The sequence below is a fragment of the Aegilops tauschii genome, chromosome 1 (genome assembly GCF_002575655.3).
Source record: "Aegilops tauschii subsp. strangulata cultivar AL8/78 chromosome 1, Aet v6.0, whole genome shotgun sequence".
Lineage (NCBI taxonomy): Eukaryota > Viridiplantae > Streptophyta > Magnoliopsida > Poales > Poaceae > Aegilops > Aegilops tauschii.
In genome coordinates this window covers 243,555,297-243,574,080 of record NC_053035.3, presented here as the reverse complement: position 1 = coordinate 243,574,080, position 18,784 = coordinate 243,555,297, and the positions used below count along the sequence as shown (strand labels likewise).

The following is an 18,784-nucleotide window of genomic DNA, read 5'->3' as shown; positions in this document are numbered from 1 at the left end:
ATGTGAAACCTCTCTTTCTTTATTACTTCCTATTAATTGCAACGATGACCAAAGCTATGTTTGTCAACTCTCAACAATTTTTAATCATCATACTCTTTCTATGTGAAATCATTACTCTCCATAAGATCAATATGATCTCTTTGTTTCTTTTTATTCTTTTCTCTTTTCTTTTATTCCCTCAAGATCATGGAAAAATAATCAAGCCCTTGACTCAACACTCATCTTTATTATATAGCTCACAGACTCGGTTACATAAAGGGATCATAAAGCAAAACTCAAAACTAGACCATACTAAAACTTTATTCTACTAGATCAAGATATTACTAAAAGGATCGAACTAAGAAAAACGGTAAAGATAGGAGTGTGGTGGTGATACGATACCGGGGCACCTCCCCCAAGCTTGGCATTTGCCAAGGGGAGTGCCCATACCCATGTGATTATATCTCCTTCTTCGGAGGTGATTGTGCGATATTCTTGGCGATGATGCCCCTCAGGGTACGATTCTCCTCCTCAAGCTGATTGACTTGCTGCTTGAGGTCCATTATTTCCTTATGAAGCTTTCCTGTAACGGCTAAAGCTTTGCACCCAAGGGTGTTGCATAGCTGCGGGAGAACAAGTGACACTCTTCTTCATATTTTCATAAGAAAGAAATCTAACATTGGAAGGGATAACCGAGTTTGGAATAGCCGAGCTCTATAGTTCCCCCATCGTGAATCCAGCTCGGAAGCGAGAAGTGACTTCTTGATCCTCCTCCACGGCATATATCCTCTTCAAATCAGCCTCCATCTCTGCCTCCGTTGCTGGCCCAAAGTGGTCAGCATCGCTGTTTGTCCTTGATCTCGATGCCGGATGAGACACCCGGCTCTCCCCGACTGACTCTTGAGAAGACATCTTGCTCTAATCTGCAGCAGCAACAACTCAAAACAAGAACAGAGGACAATTGCGTGATACAGGAGTCAAAACCTTCGGGAGATTATATAATGAATTTTTAACGACCAAAATACGTATCGTGCAAGAAAACGGAGCCCGGAGAGCGCACGGGGTGCCCACGAGGCAGGGGCCGCACCCAAGGGGGGTAGGGCGCGCCCTCCACCCTCGTGGAGGCCTCGTGTCCTTCCCGGACTGCTTCTTATTTTTCTATTTTTCTAAATATTCCAAAACAGAGAAAAATTGCCATTAGAACAGTTTTGGAGTCGGTTTACTTACCGTACCACATACCTATTCCTTTTCGGAGTCTGGAACGTTCTGGAAAGTGTCCCTTATGTATTCCTCCAGGGTTACGGTCTCAATAATATTGGTTTCAACATTTATGGGATTACCTGAGATATAATGTTTGATTCTTTGACCGTTCACCACCTTCGGATTTGTGCCTTCGAAGTTGTTGATTTTTATGGCACCGGAACGATAGACCTCCTCGATAACGTAAGGACCTTCCCATTTAGAGAGAAGTTTTCCTGCAAAAAATCTTAAACGAGAGTTGTATAGCAATACATAATCACCTACATTAAACTCACGCTTTTGTATCCTTTTGTCATGCCATCTTTTGACTTTTTCTTTAAACAACTTGGAATTCTCATAGGCTTGGGCTCTCCATTCATCAAGTGAGCTAATGTCAAATAACCTCTTCTCACCGGCAAGTTTGAAATCATAATTGAGCTCTTTAATAGCCCAATAAGCCTTATGTTCTAGTTCGAGAGGTAAGTGACATGCTTTTCCATAAACCATTTTATACAGAGACATTCCCATAGGATTTTTATATGCAGTTCTATAGGCCCATAATGCATCATCAAGTTTCTTGGACCAATTCTTTCTAGATCTATTAACAGTCTTTTGCAAAATTAATTTGAGTTCTCTATTACTCAATTCTACTTGACCACTAGACTGTGGGTGATAAGGAGATGCAATTCTATGATTAACATCATACTTAGCAAGCATTTTACGGAAAGCACCATGAATAAAATGTGAACCACCATCAGTCATTAAATATCTAGGGACTCCAAACCTCGGAAAAATAACTTCTTTAAGCATCTTAATAGAGGTGTTATGATCAGCACTACTAGTTGGAATAGCTTCTACCCACTTAGTAACGTAATCAACAGCAACTAAAATATGTGTATATCCATTAGAGGCAGGAAACGGTCCCATATAATCAAAGCCCCAAACATCAAATGGTTCAATAACAAGTGAATAATTCATAGGCATTTCTTGATGTCTACTAATATTACCAATTCTTTGACATTCATCACAAGATAGGACAAACTTACGGGCATCCTTGAAGAGAGTAGGCCAATAAAAACCGGATTGCAATACCTTATATGCAGTTCTATCTCCAGCGTGGTGTCCTCCATAAGCCTCGGAGTGACACTTGCGTAGGATCTGTTCCTGTTCATGCTCAGGTACACAACGTCTAATAACACCATCTACTCCTTCTTTATAAAGATGTGGGTCATCCCAAAAGTAATGTCTCAAATCATAGAAAAACTTTTTCTTCTGCTGGTATGTGAAACTAGGTGGTATGAATTTAGCAACAATGTAATTAGCATAATCAGCATACCATGGAGTAGTACGAGAAGCATTTATGACATTTAATTGTTCATCAGGAAAGCTATCATCAATAGGTAGTGGGTCATCAAGAACATTTTCTAACCTAGACAAGTTGTCTGCAACGGGGTTCTCAGCTCCCTTTCTATCAATAATATGCAAATCAAATTCTTGTAGCAGGAGAACCCATCTAATAAGTCTAGGTTTAGCATCTTTGTTTTCCATAAGGTATTTAATAGCAGCATGATCAGTGTGAATAGTTACTTTAGAATCAACAATATAAGGTCAGAACTTATCACAAGCAAATACAACTGCTAAGAATTCTTTTTCAGTAGTAGCATAATTTCTCTGAGCATTGTCTAGAGTTTTACTAGCATATTGAATAACATTTAATTTCTTATCAACTCTTTGCCCTAGAACAGCACCTACAACATAATCACTAGCATCACACATAATTTCAAAGGGTAAATTCCAATCAGGTGGCTGAACAATAGGTGCAGAGATCAATGCTTTCTTAAGTATTTCAAATGCTTCTACACAATCATCATCGAAGACAAATGGTATATCTTTTTGTAATAAATTAGTCAGAGGCCGAGAAATTTTTTAGAAGTTCTTAATGAACCTCCTATAAAAACCGGCATGACCAAGGAAACTTCTTATACCTTTGATGTCCTTGGGACATGGCATCTTTTCAATAGCATCAACCTTAGCTTTGTCAACTTCAATGCCCCTTTCAGAAATTTTATGCCCCAAGACAATACCTTCATTAACCATAAAGTGGCACTTCTCCCAGTTCAAGACAAGATTAGTTTCTTCACATCTCTGCAAAACTCGATCAAGGTTGCTCAAGCAATCATCAAAAGAGGATCCATAGACGGAGAAATCGTCCATGAAAACCTCACAAATCTTTTCACAAAAGTCAGAGAATATAGCCATCATGCATGTTTGAAAGGTAGCAGGTGCATTACATAAACCGAAAGGCATACGTCTATAAGCAAATGTACCGAAAGGGCAAGTAAAAGTGGTCTTTGATTGATCATCGGCTGACACAGGTATTTGAGAGAAACCAGAATAACCATCTAGAAAGCAAAAATGTGTATGTTTGGATAATCTTTCTAGCATTTGACCGATAAAAGGTAAGGGGTAATGATCTTTTTTAGAAGCCTTATTTAATTTGCAGAAATCAATTACCATCCTATATCCTATAATAATTCTTTGCAGAATCAATTCATCTTTATCATTAGGAACGACGGTAATACCTCCCTTTTTAGGGACACAATGGATAGTGTCGGTGTCAAAACCGGCGGATCTTGGGTAGGGGGTCCCGAACTGTGCGTCTAAGGCGGATGGTAACAGGAGGCGGGGGACACAATGTTTACCCAGGTTTGGGCCCTCTCGATGGAGGTAATACCCTACTTCCTGCTTGATTGATCTTGATGATATGAGTATTACAAGAGTTGATCTACCACGAGATCGTAGAGGCTAAACCCTAGAAGCTAGCCTATGGTATGATTGTTGTTGTCCTACGGACTAAGCCCTCTGGTTTATATAGACACCGGAGGGGGCTAGGGTTGCACAGAGTCGGTTACAAGGGAGCAGATCTACATATCTGTATTGCCAAGCTTGCCTTCCACGCCAAGGAGAGTCCCATCCGGACACGGGACGAAGTCTTCAATCTTGTATCTTCATAGTCCAACAGTCCGGCTGTCCGAGGACCCCCTAATCCAGGACTCCCTCAGACAGGACTTACCCATTGACTATCAGCAATGGGATAAATAATACCTGCCTCAAGGAGCTTTAGTATTTCCTTTCTTACCACTTCTTTCATCTTAGGATTCAGCCATCGTTGGTGATCACGAACTGGTTTGGCATCTTTCTCCAAATTTATTTTGTGTTGGCATAGAATGGGACTAATGCCCTTAAGATCATCAAGAGTATATCCAATAGCAGCGCGGTGCTTCTTCAGAGTTTTTAATAATCTCTCTTCTTCATGCTCTGAAAGGTTAGCACTAATAATAACAGGATATATCTTTTTCTCATCAAGATAAGCATATTTAAGAGTGTCAGGTAACGGTTTAAGCTCAAACACGGGATCACCCTTGGGTGGAGGAGGATCCCCTAGGATTTCAACAGGAAAATTGTGTTTCAGGATGGGTTCCTGTTTAAAGATTACTTCATCTATTTCCCTTCTTTCATTCATAAACATATCATTTTCATGGTCTAGCAAATATTGTTCTAAAGGATCACTAGGAGGTACGGCAATAGAAGCAAGACCAATAATTTCATCCTTACTATGCAATTCCTCTTCATGGTGTTGTCTACGAAATTTAGAGAAATTAAACTCATGAGACATATCACCCAAACCAATAGTAACAACATCCTTTTCGTAGTCTATCTTAGCATTAACAGTGTTCAAGAAGGGTCTACCAAATATGATGGGGCAAAAGCTATCTTGTGGGGAACCAAGAACAAGAAAATTAGCAGGATACTTAGTTTTCCCACACAAGACTTCAACATCTCTAACTATTCCAATTGGTGATATAGTATCTCTATTAGCAAGTTTAATTGTGACATCAATATCTTCTAACTCAGCAGGTTCAATATCATGCATAATTTCTTTGTATAAGTCATGAGGTATTGCACTAGCACTAGCACCCATATCACATAAGCCATGATAACAATGATCTCCTATTTTAACAGAAATAACAGGCATGCCTACCACAGGTCTATGTTTATCTTTAGCACAAGGTTTAGCAATCTAGCAGTTTCATCACAGAAATAAATGACATGCCCATCAATATTATCAGACAAGAGATCTTTAACAATAGCACTATTAGGTTCAACTTAACTTGCTCAGGAGGTGTATACGTTCTAATATTGCTCTTACGAACCACAGTTGAAGCTTTAGCATGATCTTTTATCCTAACAGGAAAAGGTGGTTTCTCAACATAAGCAGTGGGAACAATAGGATCATTATAAGTGATAGTAATTTCTTCAACTTTAATAGGTGCAGCTACTTTTACTTCTATGGGAGGATGATATTTAAACCACTTTTCCTTAGGGAGATCAACATGAGTAGCAAAGCATTCACAGAAAGGAGCTACTATCTCAGAGTCAAGTCCATATTTAGTGCTAAATTTACGAAAAACATCGGTATCCATAAAAGATTTAACACAATCAAACTTAGGTGTCATACCTGACTCCTTACCTTCGTCGAGGTTCCAATCTTCAGAGTTGCGTTTAATTCTTTCCAATAAATCCCATTTCAATTCAATAGTCTTCATCATGAAAGAGCCAACACAAGAAGTATCGAGCATGGTGCGATTGTTATCAGAAAGCCGAGCATAAAATTTTTGAATAATTATTTCTCTTGGGAGCTCATGATTGGGGCATGAATATAACATTGATTTAAGCCTCCCCCAAGCTTGAGCGATGCTTTCTCCTTCGTGAGGCCAAAAATTATATATATAATTGCGATCACGATGAACAAGATGCATAGGATAAAACTTCTGATGAAATTCCAATTTCAATCGTTTGTAGTTCCATGATCCCATATCATCACATAGCCTATACCATGTAAATGCATCTCCCTTCAAAGATAAAGGGAAGACCTTCTACTTAATAACATCATCGGGCATACCTGCAAGCTTAAATAATCCACAAACTTCATCCACATATATTAGGTGCTCATCAGGATGCATTGTTCCGTCTCCTGCAAAAGGATTAGCTAGCAGTTTTTCTATCATACCCGAAGGAATTTCAAAGTAGACATTTTCATTTTCAGTAGGTTCAATAGGTTGAGGAGCAACTCTTTGCTCTACTGGTCGTGGTGAAGATACCCCGAACAAGCCCCTCAGAGGATTACTTTCCATAGTAACAAGTGACAATAAATTTCAGCACACTATATAAATTTTTCCTTACCAAATTCCACCTACCCAAAGGCGCTTCACTCCCCGGCAACGGCGCCAGAAAAGAGTCTTGATGACCCACAAGTATAGGGGATCTATCGTAGTCCTTTCGATAAGTAAGAGTGTCGAACCCAACGAGGAGCAGAAGGAAATGATAAGCGGTTTTCAGCAAGGTATTCTCTGCAAGCACTGAAATTATAGGTAACAGATAGTTTTGTGATAAGATAATTTGAAACGAGCAACAAGTAAAAAAAGTAAATAAAGTGCAGCAAGGTGGCCCAATCCTTTTTGTAGCAAAGGACAAGCCTGGACAAACTCTTATATAAAGAAAAGCGCTCCCGAGGACACATGGGAATTATCGTCAAGCTAGCTTTCATCACGTTCATATGATTCGCGTTCGGTACTTTGATAATTTAATATGTGGGTGGACCGGTGCTTGGGTGCTGTCCTTAATTGGACAAGCATCTCACTTATTATTAACCCCTATTGCAAGCATCTGCAACTACAAAAGAAGTATTAAGGTAAACCTAACCATAGCATGAAACATATGGATCCAAATCAGCGCATAAACTAGGGTTTAAGCTTCTGTCACTCTAGCAACCCATCATCTACTTATTACTTCCCAATGCCTTCCTCTAGGCCCAAATAATGGTGAAGTGTCATGTAGTCGACGTTCACATAACACCACTAGAGGAGAGACAACATACATCTCATCAAAATATCGAACGAATACCAAATTCACATGACTACTAATAGCAAGACTTCTCCCATGTCCTCAGGAACAAACGTAACTACTCACAAAGCATATTCATGTTCATAATTAGAGGACTATTAATATGCATAAAGGATCTGAACATATGATCTTCCACCAAATAAACCAACTAGCATCAACTACAAGGAGTAATCAACACTACTAGCAACCTACAGGTACCAATCCCAGACTTGGAGACAAGAATTGGATACAAGAGATGAACTAGGGTTTGAGAGGAGATGGTGCTGGTGAAGATGTTGATGCAGATTGCCCTCTCCCGATGAGAGGAGCATTGGTGATGACGATGGCGATGATTTCCCCCTCCCGGAGGGAAGTGTCCCCGGCAGAATAGCTCTGCCGGAGCCCTAGATTGGTTCCGCCAAGGTTCCGCCTCGTGGCGGCGGAGTCTCGTCCCGAAAGCTTGCTTATGATTTTTCTTCGGACGAAAGACTTCATATAGCAGAAGATGGGCACCGGAGGACCAACAGGGGGCCCACGAGGCAGGGGCGCGCCCAGGGGGGTAGGGCGCGCCCCCACCCTCGTGGCCAGGGTGTGGGCCCCCTCTGGTATTTCTTCCACTCAGTATTTTTTATTATTTCCAAAAAGAACTTTCGTGGAGTTTCAGGACTTTTGGAGTTGTGCAGAATAGGTCTCTAATATTTGCTCCTTTTCCAGCCCAGAATTCCAGCTGCCGGCATTCTCCCTCCTTATGTAAACCTTGTAAAATAAGAGAGAATAGGCATAAGTATTGTGACATAATGTGTAATAACAGCCCATAATGCAATAAATATCGATATAAAAGCATGATGCAAAATGGACGTATCATCCATCTCCACCTTCCCCACCACGAAACCCACAAATTTCTTCCATCTTCCCACGAATTCCCGCCCAAATCCGTGACCCCCGGGCACCCGGATCTCAAACCCCGGGCACCCAGACCCCCCGTGCATCCCCGTTGACCACCCCGGGTGCCCGCACCCCGAACCCCCGGGCACCCGCACCCTCGGGCTGTTTGCCACGGACCACCTCGGGTGCCCGCACCCCCGACCACCGGGCACCCGCACCCCCCCGAATCAGCCCACCAACAAAAATCGTTTCAGCCATAACTTTTGCTCCCGGAGTCCGATTTTGACGCTCTTTAGCTTGTTGAGTAGCTGTTGACATCCCACGTCCATCTAGATAGGTTCCAACACCATTTGACTCCATATTTTTTTGGCATTTGGCATATTTGCCTAGGCATCCACCCATTTTGCTCCATTTAGCATTTGTGGTCGCTTGAGTGGTGACTTGAGTCTAAGGTGTTTCGGCTACTTAAGGACAGTTGTTTCTTCATCAACTACCACCACCACTTCCTCATTGATAACTCCGGAACCACCAAGGCATTCCGCTACCACCATTTGACCTTTTCCTTTGAGATTTTGAGTTCGCGGTTTTTCCGTTTCCTAGGGTGTTTCGGCTAACTAGGAACGGTTCGACATCGACAACACCGCCGCTCACCTTCGTCAAGGATTCGTCATCGACCACTTCACCATTTTGACACCCTAACCGTAAGCAAGAACGGTAACCTCTGTATCATCTTGGTATCGTGGTATCCCATCATTGTACATTCTTGCCATTACATTGTTAGCCCCTTAGCCCATTTTGCGTCACTTGCCTATCGAGACTAGCCATTTGAGTATTGCCGGTAACGTTACTTGTGCACATTAGTGATCGTACCTTCCATTGCATACATACCATATCATATTGGTATCATCTTGGTATCATCATATCATCCCTTGTGTCACAAGGTTGTTCCCGGATATACACAATTGCTATCTTGGTTTGTGCATTTCGTATAAGTGGTCATATCAAAAAAAAGGAAAAAAGAATAAGCTTTTAAGAAAAAAGAGAGCAAATAAGCTTGTAAGAAATAGCCATAGCATCGCCACATTGCATATCATACTACCATATTGATCATCTTGGATCATCGTGTGCGAAACACCGGGAACATCATACACATAGCATACTTGGGATATAAAGCTCATACAGTTTGCATCTTATAGGTTGTGCACAAGTGTCGTATCCGCCTATTGAGCAATCGTGCTAGCGTCTCTCTTGAGTTGTGCAACACGAGCGTTTTCCGTGGATTCCACATTTTGTGCTCATTCCTTGGTTGCATGACCCCATTTATCTATCTGAGTGTGTTTCCGTGTGCCACCCATTGCTATTGGTCTACTTGTTTCACTTGCGAATTTGTGAATCTTTTCCAACATTATTGACTCTTGCTAACATTTTGCATCAAATTTGTGTGCCACTATGCTCACCGAGCTCCACCATAAGCCTTACTTGTGTAGGTGTGAGAATTGACAAGATCCGGTACCAATTGTGCTATTTCCTTGATACATTATTGAGTGATCATTGATCCATCTTCAACATCGGAAAGGTACATTTGGTCTAGTTCTTTCCTTTCTTCCACTCACATTTGCTCGAGTCTTGTGATGGATAGGCAAGGCATTTCATCTTCGGTCTTCCACGACAATGACGGCGCGAACAACTACATCACCAAAACGTCCATCTTCGAACTACAACGAGCAATGCGAGGCATTGAGCGACTCACCCTCGACATTCACCAAAGCAAAGCACAGACAAGGGACTACATCGACACCAAGTTGGATGCACAATTGGATGACATCCGACACGTGTGGGCCAACTACAAGTCTTCTTCCTCTTCGTCATCTTCAAGGCAGAGACGCTCAAGTCGCAAGTCTTCGGAATGGCCACAAGATGCAAGTACCACGCGGCACCGTCAAGAAAACCTTCATGAGCACAAGAGAAGACCGCGAGACAAGCACCAACAAGACGGAGCTATGACTACTACCACCACTTTGGCATCTTCGCCAAGTGTTATCAAGGCATCTTCGCCTTCGGACATACGGCATCTTCGCCTACCTCCGACGAGTACGCCTACATCGGCCTTTATCCACGGTGATGGTGACGAGATGATCGAGCATGGGATTTTCCCTTCGGTCATGGAGGAGAGTGATGATGTGCCATCTTCGGCCTTCATCCACGGCGACAACGACGATATGGTTGAGCATGGGATTTTCCCTTCGACCACGGCTACGTATGATGACTTGAGTGACTTATGCCACCATATTGAGAGTGAGAGTGCCTTCACCACTAGCCCCATATATGATGAGTTGCCCCGATTCTCATGTGAGGAGAGCCACCACCACCACCACTTGTGTGATTTGAGTGACTCCACCATATGTGACATTGAGTGCACCTACCTTGAGGGAGTGAGTGAGCCACCACCACATAGAGAGAGCAAGGTCATTTCGATTTCTAACAACTTAACCTCTACCTCTATTGTGTCTTCTCATTTGGTGATAGGTCCCATATATGATGACGAGCCGATTCGCGACGACTTCGTCCTCCCTTTGGAAAAGATGATGGCCATGGTGGAATATGATGCACCCCCACATGGTTCCATCAAGTTGATGATGATGACCACCATTTGGTCTTTGCCACCTCACCTACACCACATGAGTGGAATGAGAATGGTAAAATAGGTGAAGGTGATGATCTAGTCCCACTAGTGGACATTCTTGACATTGGTTGCTTGCATGATGTTGATCCACCTATTGTCATGCTTCATGCTAGTTCGACTTCCCCATGCGATGATTTACCCGTTTGTGATGAGTTTGATGATTGCCATGTGAAGTCTATTAGTTGTGATACCATGTTACATATGATTTCTTGTGATAATTCTCTCGGTCACATCCTGTTCGACAATCCGCTTGACTTGTCATATGCTATGCATGAGATTAACAATATGTCATATTTGCAATCTCATCGTGGTGACTATGCATATGCCATCAACATAAACCCAATTTGCACATATGGCATAGATGACAAGCCCATGGTTATTGGCATTTGTTTTTCTTGTGATGATATTGATATGCTCGCTTTGCATCATTTATCTCATAAGCCATGCCGTGACCACCTAGCTTCGGATATGCATTGTTTTAGATGTTCTCCATTTTCTCCATATGATGTTTCCACCATTTCTCATGCGGAGACCCCCATATAGTTTCCTCATACATACTAGGAGATTTTGATGCATTCCATACTTTCCATGATTCCCATGATTGCGTGCCCCATATGCATTCCCTGAATAACAATGCTCTACATATTTCTCGTGATGCATTAAACAATTTGAGTCTCCATTATGCTATACATAACAACAAACCCATCATGATGGATGACATGTTTCTATATCACGCATCTCATTTATCTGAGCATTGGATATTTCGTGCTAACCAACACATGCACGTGTGCATCATAATGGATGATGTGTACATCTATCACGCACACATAATTTTTCCTTTGTATTTGTTTTGTGTAGGTACCCATGAATACTTGTCAACCTCGCAATCCCACGAGTTGACAAAACGAGCTCTAGAGAGCAATGACGACTTGGGATCCCATGGATGGTCTTTCCCACCACTCTCTTCGCGCAAAGACTTCGCGCATTTCTTCTACATGGCCCTCACTTGGCTATGGGTTATTGTCCATTACATATTATATGCCCATATTGCCATGTTCACTTTGCATGACATGCTTATTCATATGCCTTTTCCATGCATTTGTGACCCATGCTTTGCATTACACATGATGATTGATTCTACTACGGGTATGTGTCTTTGCAAGCTTGGTGGAGATATTGCCTGTTCTTGCCATGTTTCAATTATGATCCATTTCTATGATGATACATTGATCTTGCTTTGTAGTCGTGCTTGTGATATGTCATGTGCATTACCTATATCTATTATTTGCTCACATGACATGATTGCCATGATTTCTTGTAGTGTGTTGCATCTTCGCTCCACTAGTTTGCACGACTTGATTTCTATGCTTTCTCATGTTGCATCCAATTCTTGAATTACTTGCTCCTATCATATGTTTGGTTGCAACAATGTCATTACTTCACATATGCAATGTCCCTTTGCTTCTCACATGATTGATTTGATTGCCTCACACATGATGAACAATTGCTCTTTCTGTTGTGTTGAGTGCCACACGATTTTCACTACACCATATGCACATTATGCTTGGATTGTCATGCACTTGCCCCATGTGTTTAGCCATTTCATTTCATTTGGTGTTGTGAATGACTCTTATGCCTACCATAGACCGTTCATTGAGAGTCTTATGCATGCTTGTTATGACATTATGGTAGATGCTTATTCTCTTGACACACATATTTGCATTGCTACCTCATATTTACATGCTTGTTTCCATGATGTCCTTGATTTTGCTCCATTTATGTGCTTACATGACATGTCACACTCCCTTGTCACACCATATGCTATGCTTGATGACGACACTTGTTTGGTGAATCACCTCTTGAATGCTTGGTTTTGCACTAACGCTAACCACATTTGTTTTTCCAAGTGTTTGTTGTACTTGCTACTTTCGAAGGAATCACAAGACGGTGCGACATTGGAGAGTGCCCATTTCGAGCTTCAACGTGATGAGTGCTTGGTGGTCGTCCAGTTGTACACGGCGACGCCCTCTCTTTACCATGGTGATGAAGATCATGATCCGTGGACGAATCTCTCCCAGGGGGAGATGATGCGGAGCATCCCTCGACCACCCCCATGGACGTCACACCGCCACCGCAAGCACGGAGAGGACCTACGACCAGAGCTTGCGCACGCGCCATCGAGAATGAGGTGAACTCCTTCCTCATCGAGCTCCATTCAAATTCACATGAGAATCTGGTCCTACCTCAAATAGAAACGTTGTGCCTTGTTAGGTACCAAGGAGTTGATCATGAAGATGCTAGGACGGAGATACAAGTGACCATGGGGAAGGAAGGGATGGAAGAAGGACGCCAGAAGCACAAAGCCACGGAGGTTCTGGACCCCCGGGTGCCCGGCCTTCTCCACCCCCGGGTGCCCGGGCCTTCGGCCGGCCCATGTGTGTGGCCCCTGGACACCCCGGGTGCCCGGCCTCCCACCTGGGCGCTGCCCCTGCCCCCCGGGTGCCCGGGCCCTCAACCCCCGGGTGCCCACCCCCCTCTGCCACCAGGTCGCGGCCCCTCTGACCGGACCGGGTGCCCGGTCCTCCGCACACCGGGTGCCCGGACCCCTCCGAGAGTGCCTGCGTTTTCAGGGTCATTTTGGACCTTTGTATCCCTCTCTCCCTCTATTTCGTCCCTAGACTATATATAGCCCTTCCCTAGCTCATTAGAGGGGATAGCAAAGTATTGGATAGACAAAAGAGAGCTTTGCTCATCTTTCTCCTCTTGGAGATCTAGACCTCCTCTTCGAGAGGCTCCTCTTGGAGATCAAGGCCTCCTCTTGGAGAAGATCCTCTTGTGGATATCAAGACCCCCTCTTGGAGAAGGATCCCCATCATAGGATCATCAAGACCTCTCTCCTCATAGGATTGGGATGAACTAGCTACCTCTTGTATCTTCTTGTGTTGGATTTGGACCTTTGTATCTCTCTTGGTGTGATTGGATCTAACACATGTATGATTGGATCAAGTCAATTTGAGTGTTCCTCTTGTTTTCCCCCATTGTGTTCTTTTTGTTCTTGGGGATTTTCCCTCCAATTCATGAAAGATCTCCATCTAGGGTTCCACCCTACAACAGAAACAACTATATACCTTCACTTGAGACTAATCGGGTATAGACTCTTATTACTTTCCACCTATGCAGGTGTTCTGCTGTGTTGTGTGTTGTGCCATTGGGAAGTAATAGATCTGTTCCTTCCATCATTGCTTTAGCAGGGTAGGTCATCATGGTCTGACATCTCAATCCACCTAGGGCAGCAATAATATATGATGCTAGGGCCGTCAAAATTTTATGTTATATTATAGTGATTGAGATCGCTAAAATGTCAGTTGATGCATACACGTTGTGATTTATTTGGTTTTGGATCGGTGTGGTTTGTAATTGTTTTCCAATTCACGAGAGGGGTATTTTCCTGAAATCTAGCTACAAGTTGTTTCTTTTTTATTGTACCTTTTGAAATTTGAACAGAACTGCCACCTTTGAACTGAAGTGAATAGGACGGACTGAAAGGAGCTAGGGCATTGCTTCTTACTATTTGCTATCTTCGTTCATGAGATTCAGAAGTTTATTATTTCGTTTTTTTGGTAAATATGGATGTTGATGTTTTCCGCTTTTTTTAACCACTACCAATGCAACATGTCGATAGTTTGGTATGTGCTAGCTATATTCATGAGATTCATGCTTTGTTGTTTATATGGTAACCATTATTGTTGGCATCAGAAGCTATGAGTGGATTTATGTTAAGTGTCGAGTCATGCTTTGGTTTCTATTCATCGACCAATATCTAATGTCATCTTTTATTTACATACATAACGTACGGTTATCATTTGTGTCTGGTACGCAAAAGATGTGATTTTTTTTCTGGTCCATAATTCTCTGATAGGATTTCCATGGTTTCTTTGCTTTGAAAAACAACATTGAGTCATAACCTGATTGTGACTGCAGGGTCGGATATTTAAGTGCACCAATGTAAAACTATTGTTAGTTCATCAGTCTACTTACATTAAGCTGGTGCCGGGGTATTTATATTTTAGTTACTAACTAGTTATGCCAATTTGGTGACTTATAAAGAAATATTCACTTTTGATTCTTTGGAATTTACTAGCCCATAATGTCCATTGCTTTGGCTCCTGCAAAAAAAGTCCGTTGCTTTGCAAAGTTAACTTCTATAGGAGAACTGATTTGTAAAGTTAACTGTCTAACGGTTTGGCATGTTCCAGTTTACCGAGAACTAATAAAAGTTCTTAGTCTTCCCAGAACAAAGCAACAAGCGCCCTCCCCCCCCCCCCCCCCCCCCCCCCGGCGCTCGAGCAGGTAATGATGACTTCAGCTCGGTGGGGTCGCCGAGGGTGATGGGGATGCCGGGGTGGACATGAAGGTGGATGAATGCAACACAAGTCTTGGCGCTGCAATACGACAACTTGATGAAGAGAAACATCTGGTAGATATACATAGTGTTAAGATTGCTTGTTTATTTGCTGAATTTCACTTTTGGACAACCATCATATGTAATGCATCAGCTGTACATGCATGCGTGTTATCAATCATAGCTACAATCCAATGGAAAGGGCCGCGGCCTATCTGGCACCGCACAAGTTTTCTCTCAGGAGGCGCCACCGGGTGGCGCCCCAACCACTAGTGATCTTAACGAGCTACTCATTAGCTCGTTCGTTAAACTTAACGAGCTAAAATCGATGATTGTCTCTGTTCATGAAGAAGCTAGCCGTGAGCTTAACGAGCTGAACTATCGAGCGCTCATTAAGCTCACGAGGTACGAGCTATTGGTCCAGCTTAATGAGCGCTCGATGGTTCGGAATTATAGACCTGCGTTGGTCTATGGTCGATACATGCTTCCACATTTAATGCAAGTTGTTGGACGTGTCTCGATTTTCATTTGATGAGAGGTACTCCCTCCGTAAACTAATATAAGAGCGTTTAGAATACTAAAATAGTGATTTAAACGCTCTTATATTAGTTTACAGAGGGAGTACTAGACATATAAGGGTCCTTGTTGAATGATAAAAGTGGTTTGGAGACGTGAGGGTTCGCTTTGGAGATGCCCTAAGTCTTAGACTTTGCACCGGCACTGACATTTTGCTTTTTGGCAATATTCGTTTCATGAGAGAATATATTCTGATCGACTAGGATGTGTATGCTATGCGTGTCTTTGTAAAGCTAAATGTATGTTTGTGTATGTGAGAGTAAGACGCTTTGTACTACATCGGGTTCCCGGCCATTGGTGGCTAAACCGAACAAGGCCTACGGCGGCAGAAGACGCTTGCCGAGATTTACATTTTTTTCTTTCACTATACACAATTATAATACTTTTGTCTTTTTGCAAACAAACTGTAACACGTGCTTATGATGCTCTTGCCTTCATATCATGTTTTAATTGACTATCGGAAAATCTATTCGCTTTTTCGTGTCCATGCGTAGGTAGAATCAGATATGGTGAGATGCAGAGATGACCATATACGACACGAGCGTGCACCTGTGTTGTTATGATCAGTTTGCTGCATGCGTTCAATAATTACTCTACAGATGATGCGCCTCTTTGTTTAATGCACATCTAAACCGGCCCCGGGACATTTGCCGGTATCTCAATGGACTGCCGAGCTAGCTAACGGGCGCTCACTTTTCTTCTTCTGTTTGGCTTGACACATAAAAAAAAACTTGTTCTGCAGGAGCAGGGCGGCCTTAAAGAGAGATGTCCCAAGTCAAAGGGTTAGGTTTTATCCAGTCCCCCAATGCAACGGCCTGTCCCAGCATCTTTAATTATGGCTGTCACCGAGACTACTAAAATAACCTACGTTTGATCCAAAAGCAACCGCCACCAAGTAACAAAAGTCGTCTGGACACAGGGGAAAAGCAGTAGCAGCACCGCATATCCGATCTTGCTACCACCAAATGATGATTGATTCACAGGTGTGGAGCACTGGAGCTGGCGCGTGCGTGGTGCCAAGCGCCAACCACTAGCCCTGCATAATGCATGCCTCCGGTATCCTTTCAGTTTCAGCTTCCAAAAACTGGACTGACCTGTACCTCGTTGGCCTCTTGCAACTGGATCGGACATAGAAAGAGGAGTATATTTGCAGTTGCAGACCAAGACAAAGGGTGAGAGTGATCTTCAGTGCGGCTGAAAATGATATGACACCTAAGCCGTGAGCAAGCTAGTGTCATCTTGCACACGCACACAAGCCTTCATTAAAGGGAGGAGAAGAACCGAGATCAGCAGTTAGTGTTACTGTGAAGTGGGGCGGCTACATGGTCAGACCGTCGGAGGAGCTCATAATTGTGAGCCTACCCAAGGTGCGTGTCCCTGTCATCATCGGCTAACAGCCACGCCCGTGACAGTTGGACTTACATTCAGAACATAACAGAAACTATCCACTCAAGTCAAAAACTGGACAAATTCGTGATGGAGCCATGGAGGTATGTTTCAACAACTATCATAGAGTAGACTGGACAAACTAGCCAAGGTGGGATGTTTCAACAACTCCTATGGATGTCTTGGCTTGGTTTACATATGAGGGGAATTGAGTTTACGGATTTGGCGTTGCCGGCCACCGTGGCCGCGGCGTTCTGCGTCGTTGACCACTCCGGTAACAACGGCCACCACATCGCCATTCCGTACTCAGCGATCATCTCACTATGTCGCTCGCTGATCTCCACTTGGACAAAGGGCAAGCATTTGCTGAGGAAGTTTGGAGGAGGTGGGGAGTGTCGATCAACTTTGAAGAAGGTAAAGATCTCCAAGAATCCGTCCTCGTTACTGAATTTACAAGATCCAGGATCAGGCTTACGGAAGAATTCGTGTCCACCATTCTTCTATCATGCTTCGGTGGACGGGCATCCCCAAAGTCAAATTGCTGCAGAACTGGCCAATCGGATTTTCTGTGTCATCCAAAGAAGTGGTTTCTCTATCATCAATGGAGGTAACATTTCAATTTCTGAACTCAATGTCAATTTCCTACTCGGGGATCTGGTGGCCCAAATTCTTGTTGGTAACTTGACCAGTACCTACAAGAAAAGGAGGATGAATGGACCCACATCTTCCAAAGACACCCAAGAAATCATATCTGCAAGCTCTTGAATCCCCTGGTATCTACAATGGTCAAGATCAAGCAGTTCATAGATCTTTGTTTGTTCTTGCTACTAATTCAAACCATGTGTCATTATCGGTGCGTGATCGCCTCCATGGGTCCACGATAGTTTCCAATCATGGAGCGGGAGCCCTCGACATCCAAATCGGTCAACACAACTCTCAGCAGTACAGAAGCCCATTTTGTATCTGATGCTTGGCGTGAGGCCACTTGCAGCCTGCATGGACTGATCGTATCAAGTTTTGGGCTTGGAAAAGATGGGTTTCCCCAGAGCAACGCGACGAACAATGAGTATCGTGACGACGCCTTCAAGAAGGGGATAACACCAACACGCCGTCGTCGCCTGTTTGACAAGTCAGAGTGAATTCACTTCTTCTTCACCTCGAGGCCCAATCCATCCAATCAACCCACCCAACCCACAACTCAGCCCGCCCAGGCTCCCGTCAATGGTAGGCAAGTCTCCACTGTTCCCGTGATTGTGACTAATCAGCCCGTCATTTCGGCTGCCAACCAAGGCGATAGAGTTAACTCCTCGACTATGCCACCCCAAGTTGGTATCCTGGGATCCGCCATTACTATACCGTTTCGAATTCCATAACTCTACATCTTCAATCCTCTACTTCTCTCACGAGCTCACATACCTCCACCCCACCACTGACCTCCAGCTCTCCACTAACCTCGATGACGGTGCATTCCCATTTAATCCGACTCCATTCACACCCCAATCATCAGCGCCGTAACGTTGAAGGCCAAGCAGCTAGAGTTCGTATTCTGGCGGGAGCAGTACCACCCTGATACGTCTCCAAAGTATCTATAATTTTTTATTGTTCCATGCTATTATATTATCTGTTTTGGATATTTAATGGGCTTTAATATGCTCTTTTATATTATTTTTGGGACTAACCTATTAACCGGA

The 18,784-nt window shown here is 43.2% G+C and overlaps 1 long non-coding RNA gene across 1 annotated transcript in view; it reads left to right on the top strand.

The window, feature by feature from the left end:
- The window catches only part of LOC141042963 (uncharacterized), a 39,725-nt gene extending 24,953 nt beyond the window's left edge, over positions 1–14,772 (top strand). The window contains exon 2 of the long non-coding RNA XR_012205852.1: positions 13,910–14,772. This is a non-coding gene — a long non-coding RNA (uncharacterized lncRNA). The remainder of the gene's footprint in view (positions 1–13,909) is intronic.
- The last annotated feature ends 4,012 nt before the right edge of the window (positions 14,773–18,784 follow it).